Raw genomic sequence first — 11,241 nt, forward strand, 5'->3', positions numbered from 1 at the left:
TCTTTCCTAACGTTTCCCCATATTTCACACGATATGTCTTAATTAAACGTAATCACTTTGGAGAGGACACACTATAGGCACTTGGAGAGAGAGAGGATTAACTTTGGCTCTTTCACAAGACGGCTGTTTCTCTTCTGCTTGTTGTTGTTGTTGAAGATTGCCTGGCCCTTTTGGCCAGACACAGGCTCTTGCAATCTTGCAGCCCGTAGGTGTTTTGGTAGGATTTTTTGGGGATAGGTAATTGGGGTAAGGGGTGTTCTGCAACTTTTATTTTAGGATATTGGGTTAGGTTTTGGGTTGAGGATGGTAACAGGCAATGTTAAAGCCTGTTTAGAGAGTGAAGAAGGTGACAGTGGGAAGGGGATGTCCTTCCCAGGAGCCCACTGGCTCCAGTCTTTAGTTAGAGAAAAAGAGTTATAGTAGTAAGTCCCGATTAAGTAGGAGGGCTCGGGAAGGAGTTGAGGAGTTTTAGTTGGAGATATTGGTATAGGTGGAGTAAAAAACTTCGTAGTGGTTTAAGCTTAAGTTATTAGGCAGAGGTATAGTGTGAGATTTCAGCTGTGCAAGAGAGAGTTGAAAAGAAGGGAATAGTAACTGCTTGAGTGGTAGGAAAAGGGTGGAATAAAACATTCCTGTACCTGTAAAACTAGAACAAAAATAAAAATAAAATTTTACTTGTAATTGTGATTATTGAGACAATTTGGAAATTAGTGGTTAGGGGGGATACCTGAACTGAAAAGAGAGATTGCGAGTGGAAGAGGTGTTAAAAACCAGAAAAACCACCAACGGCTCTACTCCCCCCCCCCCCCCCATCGTTGAGAGGAAGGACAGGAGCGCAAAACTGTCTCTTTATAAGGAGTACAAGTTATTGCCCTCATCCGCCAATAGTCGTTCTGATTTCAGCAGAGAAGTTGAAAGGGTTATTTAGATTGCAAACTGGTGCTGTTGTTACGTTATCTCTTGGTGGAGGGTAGCTGCGGAGAAAGGCTGAGAGGGCATCAATATTAGCAATTATATGTCTGACAATTGCTGTTGCATTTGCAGGATTGTTGGGGTTGAGATCCTGCCGAAGTAGGCTTGTTTCTTGACAGTGCTGTAGGTAGTGCTGTAGCGATTCTTCTGTGTCTTGATTACAGTAATTGCACTGTCTTATTGGTCTGTGCTGTGTTGCTGGGTCTCCATTGCTGTCTAGGATGATTTGCCAGCTGCATAGATATCCCAGTTGCAGTCTACAGATGATGATAGCATCCTGGCGTGGTGTTTTCCTTGCAATTGGGTGTGGTAGTATGTTTGTAGCTTCAATATACCACTTTGCAGATCTTGATTCATCTAGGAAGGCTCGCCTTACTTCGCTAGTCTTTTGGATGTTGCAGTAGGCTGCCATTTGATTCTTGATGGTTTTAAGTGAGGGTTGTAGAGTAATGCTTATGGTTTGGCACATTAAGGCTGATTTGGCTAGGTGATCGGCCTCGTCATTGCCAGCGATGCCGGTGTGACTTGGAATCCAATTCAAAGTCACTTGCTTGTTGTTGCTTTGGTGATCTAAGGCTAGGAATTGGATTGCTGTTATGAGATAAACATTCTCTGTGGGTTCCTTGTTGCTGAGGGCCAGGATGGCTCCTCTGGAATCTGTATGGATTGTTGTGTTTCCATACTGTAGGTTAGCTGAGTGTTCTAGGGCTTTTGCAATAGCCACTAGTTCAGTTTGTAATGTGGAGGCATGGTTAGAAAGCCTCCAATTTTCACTATATCCTGATGGGGAGACAACTGCTGCAGGGACTGCGCGGTCCAATGATCCATCGGTATAGTAGATGTTGGGTGCAGGTGTGTGCCTGATTGCCTTCTTTGCAGCTTCAGTGAGTTGCTCTGGTGTGCAGAGGGCTTTGCTTGCTGCTGGTAGGATGGTAAAGTTGTATTTGATGGGGTCCTGAGCCCAAGGGGCAAGAGTGCTGTAGCCTTCGTGCTTTTGTTGTCCCTTGGTTTTGTGGGCCTCATTTTGCATTTCCATCTTTCTGAGTGCATCTAGTAGTTTCTTTGCATGAGAATTGGGTGGGTGTATCTCTTCTGCTAGAGGTAAAAGTCTTTTCAGTTTGTTATTGAGTGGGCTTGTCCTGTCTGCAATGATTGACTTGAATATGATACTGCTATTCCTAATGTCAATCCTGGATGACAGGGAAATTAGGTTGGTTTCTGCTCTAAGTAAGCAGAGCCTTGTCCACATTGGAGAGCCACACATGAGTCTCATGGCGTTATTTTGCACTACTTCCAATGATTCTTTTTGGGTGTCGGTCATTGTGGTGAGAGTAGGTGCTGCATAATCGATGTGGGATCGAATTGCTTGTAGATAAAACAATCTAAGGAGGTTGTTTGATACTCCTTGTTTGAGGGAGGTCATTCGTCTCATTGCTGATAGACGAATCTTTGTCTTCTCTCTGAGGTATGTTACTTCATTAGCAGGTGATAGGGTTTTACTAATGATTACTCCAAGGTACATAAATTGATTTACCCATTCAATGGCTTCACCCCTCAGAGTAAAGTTCTGAGGGTCATGCAGATGTTTTATAGCCATGGCTTTGGTTTTGTTGGTGTTGATCTTTAGGCCAAGATCATTGCATTTGGTCTGGATCATGTCCAATGCCTTTTGGGTGGCATTTCTTGCATGTGCTTTGTGTGGACATATGATACATATGTCGTCTGCATATATGAAGATTTCCACTCCATTTGGAAGGTTTAGAGTGGCTAGGTTCTCCATTAGTAGATTGAAGAGGTAGGGGCTTAGAATGCCTCCTTGTGGTGTTACGTTTTCTAGGGGGATGAAATCGGTCGTTTTTCCTTGGAAGGTGACTCTGTCTTCTCGATTTAATGTGTAATTTCGAGTCCAGGCCAGTAGATGTCCTTTTACTCTTTTTTTACAAGTCTAAAGAGAATGGCGGGTGAGCTGGCTAGCTCAAAGGCTTTCTCGAGGTTGAGGAATATGACAAAGGCTTTTTTGTCATTAATTGTTGTAAAGACATCTGTGATACATTCTTGAGTGCCTATGCCGCTCCTGTAGGCATATAGGTGGTGATGTAATTGGCCTATTTTCCACTGCAGTCTGTTGAGAACCATTCTCTCAGCTACTTTCTCGGTGCAGCTAATCAAAGCTATGGGTCGGTAGGTGTCTGGTTCCTTGAGTTTTGGGATGGGTTTGGTGTCCTGTTGGTTCCATGTAATTGGGCATAGTCTATCTGTGTGTGTTCTGTTAATTAAGTGCAAGTACACCAACTTTGCGTGGCTTCCCATATTCCTCAGCATGCTGTATGTGATGAGGTCGGCTCCAGGGGCAGTGTCTTTTCCGCCCCTTGCAAGGGCCGTGTTAAGTTCCTCCATGGTGTAGGGGCTGTCTGTATCATCTACCATGTTGCAGGCGGCTTCAATGATATTGTTCCTGATTGGGAGCAATGTTCTCTGCCTGTTTATTGTCTGCAGAGGTAGGTTGGTGCTTTTACCTCTGTCAGCAAAGTTGTTGGCAATTTTGTTGGCTTCAGCTAATGGGTCTGGGTGTGTGACTCTGGGTGTGTGACTCTGGGTGTGTTATACTTCCCAGAGACTTTGTTGAACCAGCCCCATATTTTAGCTAGGGATGTGCTGAAGTTTACTTCATGGCACCATGAGTACTATTTGTCCGTTTTGACTTCCAGTGATACTTGAACAAAGTGTTTGATGATCTCCACAAGTAAGTCATGGAGCTCATCAGTTCTGTGTCTTCTGAGAAGTTTTCTGGTCCTTTTTATTCTGGCATTCATTTCTTTGATGCGGCTGTTATAGTACCAGGCGTCGGCGTGTTTCCTGTCAGAATGCTTTTTCTGATGCATGGAAACACTTGCGGCTGCATCTAGTTGTTTGTTGAAATCGAGTGATAGGGTGGAGATATCATTGTGAGGGTTTTTGATGTATTCCAGAGCCCATTCTGTCATAGTTGTTTCGAATTTTTCCCAGTTAGCAAAGTCTGGGTTCCACCTTTTGGGGGTTGGAGGAGGAGGGGGGTATTGCTCCAGTTCGAGTTTGATTTCTATGGCAATGTGATCGCTCGTTAATACAGGATGCAGCTGCCATCTGGCGCCTCTTTGTATGGCCCTAGAGAGGAAGGTGAGGTCTAGGCGTCCTCCTTTTAGATGGGTGGCTTCTGTAACATTGTTGAGGAGTGTTACATCCGTATATTCTTGCAGTAAGGCATGCAAGTGTCTGCCTGTTTGATTTGCTGCAGATACTGAGTTCAGGAACAGGTGATGGGCGTTGAAATCGCCTGCAATTATTGTGTCATCCTCGGCGAAGGCAGCGAAAAGCGCCTCAGCATTGATGCTTTTTGCTGGGGATTTGTAGATGTTATGTACTGTGAGAGTTGTAGCAAGCAGGGATATCTGAATACTCAGAGTCTCTGTCTCTGTCCCACAGTCGATGCTCGGTGCTATTTTGGAGGGAATGCTGCTTTTAACAAGAGTTGTTAGTCCTCTTGTTGTTGGTGAAAGATACGTAGAGTATACTTTGTATCCTGAAAACGCAAATGGTGTGTTCTCATTGAGCAGTGTTTCTTGCAGTACAATTATGTCAGGGTTTTATACTGAAGTTTGGGATTGCAGGAATGCCAACTTGTTTCATAGTCTGCACACGTTCCATTGGAGCACTTTCACTTGGGTGTTTTGGTGGGTGTTTTGGTTGTTGTGAGTGGTTGTGTTAGGATTGTTTGTGGGAGGATCTATGAAGGAAATTCTGCTGCTATGCAGCCCTGGGGCGCCTATATATAAATTAGCTACTTCCAGAATATTCTAATAGATTATTCTCGTGGCTTCGGAGCCGACTTCAGCGACACCAGAGTTATCAACTATCACGTATCAGACAGGAGAATCAACTTCACGCACGGCAACTTCGCCCACCTTTATCCTCGGAAATAAAAATAAAAAAAGTTAAAAATCTAACACTGGGGCTTTTGAGAACCTTCCAAAACACGTAGCAAATATAAGAATTGCGTATTTTCTCACAAACATGATGCAATACCTCAGGCAAATATAAAAAGAAATTTACATAAGCCCTTGTTCATATCTCGTATGGATCATATAACATTCTTAAACAGGTTACGTAAGACTTTCTAACAAAATACGTGCCACAGTCACACTCTATGTGGTGCCTAGACTATTAATGCGACTACTGTTCGCAAGCATTCTAAGACGCTTAGGCCTTCAGCTTTGACTCATGACTGACGTCATGTAAACAAAATGGAAGTACTAAGATACAAAATACAAAAATCTCAGATGAGCTAAACTCTAAAAGATACTCATCTTCTGCCGCACATAAGTGTAGAAACATCCTATCTTTGAAGTAACTTATACAGAATTTAATACATTGTAGCATCCACTACAACACTTGCATACAATATTGCAACATGTTCTATCCGTGCAATATCTTACGCATTACTTTCAATACTTGTAGAGCTTGTGGTATTAGGTTACAGTACAAATTACACATAATACTCAACAAGTAGTTAGGCAACTACTCACGAATAACTTCAAATAATAGTAAAAAAAAAAACTAATGGTCAACGGTTCTTGAAATTCAGGAGGAGGATTTTGGACTACCGGAATAATAACCAGGTAAGAGGCTAAACAAGTAATCCCAACGATGACTGGAAGGTAACTTTTCTTTCAGAATCTAAGATGAGTGTTTTCATTATCAAACACAACATAACTGTCAACATCAATCTCATTGCCAGCATGATTATAATAACCACTGTCTTATTATTATGATATCAATCATAGTAGATGCTGCTCCTCCTTCAGAATAATATTGTTATGGACAGTCGGTCTCCAAGGTAGGCTATATAGCCTATACATCATTGCTGAAGAGAGGAAAATGGATCTCACCAGGCTTCATGTATCAAGATGACAATAACTTGCCTCCCCAAGAGACTTGCGAAATACTCTAACTTGGGAAAATTACAGGGAGTGGAAAGGTTTTTTCATCTCACAAGACAGCAGCAACCCTGGGAGGCTTTCCATTCATGACGCCGCATATATCAAAGAAGAAATCATCAACCAATCTGTAGTGTGGGTAGTGTGAAATGAAGAACGGTTAAAATACTTACTTTGAAAACACGCGTTTGAACTTGTAACAATATGTGAATGTTGTGGTCAGGATTTCGTATGTAATCAGTGTATGAATATTGTTTGGTACGCTGTCTGAGTTTGTAAATGATATCTGTTGTTTATGTTTGGGTAAGTCACGTGACCACAGAGTCTTCCGCATTCTCCCCCGCTCTACACATGTTGGCTCGGCAATACTGTATAACTTGCTGTATAACTTGTATAATAAACTAAGGTTAATTACCCTCAGCTTATCAATCAGAACCCATAACATGGTGTCAGGAGTGGTTCTTATCTACATATAAGCTGGATTAAAGAAGAAATGAGGGTAAGTGACAACTTACAAGTTACGGACCACTTTGTTGATGTCCTAGGCTACGCCTTTTGCCGACGTGCATGATTTTTCCCAGTGGGATAAGTTTTTTTTTCTCATCATAATTAAGGTAGTTTTGTACCATAAAGATGAATGTACAGCTAACTCCACCGAGTCCTATGGACTTTAGTGCAAGTACTAATGTAGCCCTCAAATGGAAGAAATGTAAAGAAGCTTTTATTAACTATGAAATTGCCATAGGCTTAGATAATGAAGCTGACAGACGAAGGGTAGCAACATTCTTGCATGTTATAGGAGAATTAGGGGTTGAGAAATATAATACACTGTCTTGGGATGCAGATGGAGATAAATATAAGATAGATAAAGTATTAAGGAAATTTGATGCAGAATGCAGTCCCAGATCAAATATAATCATGGAAAGATACAAATTTCTCAAGCGGAAACAAGAATCTAATGAAAGTTGTGACCAATTCATAACTCAGGTAAGAATTCTATGCAAAACTTGCAATTATGATAATGAAGAAGAAATGATCAAGGATCAATTCATCCTCAATTTACATGATGATAAGGCTAGGGAGAAATTACTGGATCATGTGCAGATGGATACGAAGCCAATGACCTTGGAAAGGGCTGTGAATTTTGTAAAAAATTATGAAATGCGAATTCAGCAAAAGCAGCAGATGACTAGTAGCAATACTGAAGAAGAGGAAGTTAATGTCGTGTGGGAGAAGAAAAATAAGTACACAAATCCTCAAATTATGCCTAAGTACAATTGTGCCAAGGAAATAAAAGATTGCAGGTATTGTGGCAGGACTCATAAAATTAGGATGTGCCCAGCATATGGTCAAGTGTGTGCCAAATGTAAGAGAAAGAATCATTATGCTAAACAGTGTAATACTAATTGGAACTCTGAAAAAGTGAAAACTTGTGAAGAGAATGAGGACAGCGATAGTGACCTTCAGCAAATTAGCACAGTAAATGAATCGATAGGAAACATTTCTATGTCTCATGAAAGAAAGCAGTATGTAACCATGACTGTAAATCAGCAAGAAATAAATTTTCAGATGGATTCCGGTGCTACGTGCAATGTTTTGAATATTAGAGAATTGAAGCATTTGATTGGCAATGATAAGTTAGATATTGGTGATAGCATCAAACTGAAAGTGTTTAATAATAAAACAATCAAGGCTATTAGAATTAAAACTCTAATGTGTGAAAGGAAAGGAAAGCAGCATAAACTTAATTTCTATGTAGTGAAGGAAAATGTTTCTTCTGTAATAGGTTATGAGGATGGACAGAGACTGAAATTGATCAAAATTCTTGTGAATGATAACCCAAGTGCTAAGCAAGAAATAAATGAGGTTTCTCCGAAAGCGTTAGATAAAAACAAGATTATTTCTGATTTTCCTGATTTATTCGAAGGATTGGGGGAATTAGGACCTCCATGTAAGATAAATATTGATGATACAGTGTCACCAGTGATCCATGCTCCAAGAAAAGTTCCTTTTGCCCTTAAGAGAAAATTGAAGCAGCAGTTAAGTAGTATGGAAGGTACTATTATTGAAAAGGTCTCGGAACCTACAAATTGGGTTTCTAGCATGGTTTTAGTAACAAAACCTAATTCAGATTTAAGGATTTGTTTAGATCCTACAGATCTGAACAAAGCTATCAGGAGACCCCATTATCCACTTCCAACAATTGAGGAAATTTTACCAAGATTGGGTAAAGCTAAAATATTTTCAGTACTTGATGCAAAGAACGGATTTTTGCAAGTGCAACTTGACAAAGAGTCAAGTTATTTGACTACATTTAATATGCCTTTTGGTAGGTATAGATGGAAGAGAATGCCTTTTGGTATATCATCGGCACCACAAGAGTACCAGAGACGAATGCATGATGCCTTACATAATTTAGATGGCATAGAAGTAATAGCAGACGATATCCTAGTTTATGGCAAAGGAAATACTGATCAGGAAGCTTTGGAAAACCATGATAAGAACCTATTAGCGTTACTACAAAGATGCCGAAAAGAAAACATCAAGTTAAATCAAGAGAAGATGAAATTACATGTGACTGAAGTTAAGTACATTGGACATTTGCTAACAAAGGATGGTGTTTGTCCAGATCCAAAGAAAATTGAAGCTATTAATAGTCTAAAAGTGCCAAGTGATGTTAAATCATTGAACAGATTTTTAGGGATGGTTAATTATCTTTCAAAGTTTTTACCAAGGTTGTCAGAAGTAACTCAACCATTAAGAAATCTGGAAAAGAAAAATGTTGAATGGCAGTGGAACTCTTCTCATGATGAAGCATTCTCCAAGATTAAGAAACTAATTGTTAAAGCTCCTTGCTTGAAATATTTTGACAGTAATTGTAATGTGTCTTTACAGTGTGATGCTTCAATGTCAGGATTAGGTGCTGTCCTAATACAAAACGGTCACCCAGTGGCTTATGCTTCTATATCGTTAACTGAAACAGAACAGCGATATGCTCAAATAGAAAAAAGAGATGTTAGCCATTGTTTTTGCAGTATTACGTTTTGATCAATACCTTTATGGCAAAGATGTTATTGTAGAAACTGATCACAAACCTTTGGAAAGTATTTTTAAGAAACCATTAATGAAATGTCCCAAGAGGTTACAAAGTATGTTATTGCAATTGCAGAAGTTTAATTTGAGTGTTAAGTATAAACCAGGTAGTAAAATGTATATAGCAGATACATTGAGTAGAGATTTCTTGTCGAATATATTTTCAGGTGCTGATAAATCTGATGTAATTGCATTATTTGAAGAAGTTGGTAATGTAAATATGACAGAACATGTTGCTGTGACAAATGAAAGACTTGAGGATATTAGACAAAAGACCATAAGTGATATTGCATTGCAAACATTAAAAGAAACAATTCTAAAAGGTTGGCCCACTCATGGTATAGAGGTTACTGAAACCATAAGATCTTTTTTTTTTAAATTTAGGGATGAACTTACTATTGATAATGATATAATATTTAGAGGTAATTGCATTGTAGTCCCATCATGTTTAAGGTCTTACATGCTGAAACAAATTCATTATGCTCACAATGGGATTGAAGCTACTGTTAGATATGGTAGAGATATATTGTTCTGGCCTGGCATGAGTGCAGATATAAAGAATTATGTTTCTTCTTGTGTGGTGTGTAATAAGTATGGTAGTAAACAAACCAAGGAATCCTTAAATTCACATGATTTTCCTTCTAGGCCTTGGTCTAAAATTGGAATGGATATTTTTAGTGTTGGCAATTGTAACTATTTGATTTTGGTAGATTATTATTCATCATATTTTGAGATAAATTCATTGGAAAATATGTTAGCGTCAAATGTTGTAAGCAAGTTAAGGAGTCATTTTTCACGCTATGGTATACCAGACATTGTAGTAAGTGACTGTAGCTCACAATTTACATCAAGTGAATTTCAAACTTTTGTAAAGAAATGGTCATTTAAACATGTAAAATCATCCCCTTACCACCACCAGTCAAATGGCAAAGCTGAAAATGCAGTAAAAATAATGAAACAGTTGTTCACAAAATCAAAGGAGGATGGCCATGATCCTTTATTAGCACTTCTTGAATGGAGAAACACTCCAACTGAGGGATTTAACTCTTCACCTGCTCAAAGATTTTTTGGTAGAAAAACTAAAAGTCAATTACCTATAACAGAAAATTTACTTAAACCCAAGATTGTTAATGGGGTACCAGAAGTTCAAACTAAAAAATTGATTAGGCAAGCTAGATATTATAACAGATCATGTAAGAATTTAGTCTCATTAAAACCAGGTGATGTCATCCGTGTACAACCAGTTCCAGGAAAAAAGGAATGGGAGAAAGGTAAGGTAATAAAAGAGGTTGCAAAAAGGAAATACAAAATAGAAGTAGAAGGCAAAGTATATTTTAGAAATCGTAAATTTTTGAGAAAGACATCGGAGACAGTAACTGATAATTATATCGATTCTGATATTGAAATTGAAACTGATGTAAATACGAATGATGTTGCAAATAAATCTTTTATACTTCCTGAAGCTGATAACTTAGAATCACAAAGAACCAGAAGTGGTCGTGTTGTAAGGAAACCTCAATATCTTGAGGATTATTTGTGATAAATTTAAAGAGCCAATTAGGTATGTAGGATTAAATGTATGTTGCAGGGACCATTTATGTAGAAGAAATGTTCTTCCAAGATTTTGTTGAGAAAATGTAAAAGAAGGGAGATGTAACAATATGTGAATGTTGTGGTCAGGATTTCGTATGTAATCAGTGTATGAATATTGTTTGGTACGCTGTCTAAGTTTGTAAATGATATCTGTTGTTTATGTTTGGGTAAGTCACGTGACCACAGAGTCTTCCGCATTCTCCCCCGCTCTACACATGTTGGCTCGGCAATGCTGTATAACTTGTATAATAAACTAAGGTTAATTACCCTCAGCTTATCAATCAGAACCCATAACAAAACTGTAGATCCTTTCAAAAGACTGCAGTCTACCTGCTTTCTGTTGATATGAGAGAGAGAGAGAGAGAGAGAGAGAGAGAGAGAGAGAGAGAGAGAGAGATGAGCATGACCATGAATTCTCCTACTGGTTTGTCACCGTATGTATATATATATATATATATATATATATATATATATATATATATATATATATATATATATATATATATATATATATATATATATATATATATATATATATATATATATATATTCTTAGCGTGTATGTACTGTACTTCTTTAGACCTCAATTGATTATGTAATGTTTGAGTGA

This window comes from Palaemon carinicauda, chromosome 6, assembly GCF_036898095.1.
Source record: "Palaemon carinicauda isolate YSFRI2023 chromosome 6, ASM3689809v2, whole genome shotgun sequence".
Lineage (NCBI taxonomy): Eukaryota > Metazoa > Arthropoda > Malacostraca > Decapoda > Palaemonidae > Palaemon > Palaemon carinicauda.